This window comes from Diachasmimorpha longicaudata, unplaced genomic scaffold (assembly GCF_034640455.1).
Source record: "Diachasmimorpha longicaudata isolate KC_UGA_2023 unplaced genomic scaffold, iyDiaLong2 ctg00000067.1, whole genome shotgun sequence".
Lineage (NCBI taxonomy): Eukaryota > Metazoa > Arthropoda > Insecta > Hymenoptera > Braconidae > Diachasmimorpha > Diachasmimorpha longicaudata.
The window spans coordinates 783289-785000 of NW_026973898.1; positions in this window are offsets into that span (position 1 = coordinate 783289).

The following is a 1712-nucleotide window of genomic DNA, read 5'->3' on the forward strand; positions in this document are numbered from 1 at the left end:
TCTCTATCTCTCGCTGTTTCTCTCCACTTCTCTCTGTCTCTCTCTCTCTCTCTTTCTGTCCCTCTCTGTCTCTCCTTGCCTCTCTCTGTCTCTCTCTGTCTCTCTCTGTTTCTCCCCGCCTCTCTCTGTCTCTCCCTGCCTCTCTCTCTCTCTTTCTCTCTCTCTTTCTCTCTCTCTTTCTTTCTCTGCCTCTTTCTGCCTCTATCTGCCTCTATCTGCCTCTCTCTGTCTCTCTCTGTCTCTCTCCGCCTCTCTCCGTCTCTCTCTGTCTCTCTCTGTCTCTCTCCGTCTCTCTCTGTCTGTCTTGATCATTAGCTTTCTGCCGCTCTCCGTTCTCTCTGGCTCTCTTTGTTTCTCTGTCTCTCTCTGTCACTCTCTGTCTCTCTCTCTCTGTCTCTGTCTCTCTCTGTCTCTCTCCGCCTCTCTCTGTCTCTCTCCGTCTCTCTCTGTCTGTCTTGATCATTAGCTTTCTGCCGCTCTCCGTTCTCTCTGGCTCTCTTTGTTTCTCTATCACTTTCTTCCTCTCTCCGTTTCTCTCTGTCTCATTCTGTCTCTCTCTCCACCTCTCTCTGCCTCTCTCTGGCCTTCTCTGACTTTCTCTGTCTTTCTCGGTGTCTCTCTGTCACTCTCTGTCACCCTCTATCTCTCGCTGTTTCTCTCTATTTCTCTCTGTCTCTCTCTCTCTCTCTCTTTCTGTCCCTCTCTGTCTCTCCTTGCCTCTCTCTGTCTCCCTCTGTCTCTCTCTGTCTCTCTCCGTCTCTCTCTGTCTCTCTCGGTCTCCCTCTGTCTCTCTCTCCCTCTCTCCATCTCTCTCTGTCTCTCTCTGTCTCTCCCTGCCTCTCTCTGTCTCTCTTTCTCTCTCTCTTTCTCTCTCTCTGCCTCGTTCTGTCTCTATCTGCCTCTCTCTGTCTCTCGCTACTTCTCTCTGTCCCTCTCTGTCTCTCTCTGTCTCTCTCCGTCTCTCTCTGTCTCTCTCCGTCTCTCTCTGTCTGTCTTGAGCATTAGCTTTCTGCCGCTCTCCGTTCTCTCTGGCTCTCTTTGTTTCTCTATCACTTTCTTCCTGTCTCCGTTTCTCTCTGTCTCGTTCTGTCTCTCTCTCCACCTCTCTCTGCCTCTCTCTGGCCTTCTCTGACTTTCTCTGTCTTTCTCGGTGTCTCTCTGTCACTCTCTGTCTCCCTCTAACTCTCGCTGTTTCTCTCTATTTCTCTCTCTCTCTTTCTGTCCCTCTCTGTCTCTCCTTGCCTCTCTCTATCTCCCTCTGTCTCTCTCTGTCTCTCTCTGTCTCTATCTGTCTCTCTCTGTCTCCCTCTGTCTCTCTCTGTCTCTCTCTGTCTCTCTCTCCCTCTCGCCGTCTCTCTCTATCTGCCTCTCTCTGTCCCTCTCTGTCTCTCTCTATCTCTCCCTGTTTCTCTCTACTTCTCTCTGTCTCTCTCTGTTTCTCCCGGTCTCTGTCTCTACCCTCCTGTCTCTCTCTCCCTCTCTCCGTCTCTCTCTATCTGTCTCTCTCTGTTTCTCCCGGTCTCTGTCTCTACCCTCCTGTCTCTCTCTCCCTCTCTCCGTCTCTCTCTATCTGTCTCTCTCTCTATCTGTCTCTCTCTGTCTCTTTCTGTCTATCTCAGTCTCTCTCTGTCCCTCTCTGACTTTCTCTGTCTTTCTCGGTGTCTCTCTGTCACTCTCTGTCTCTCCCTATCTCTCGCTGTTTCTCTCTACTT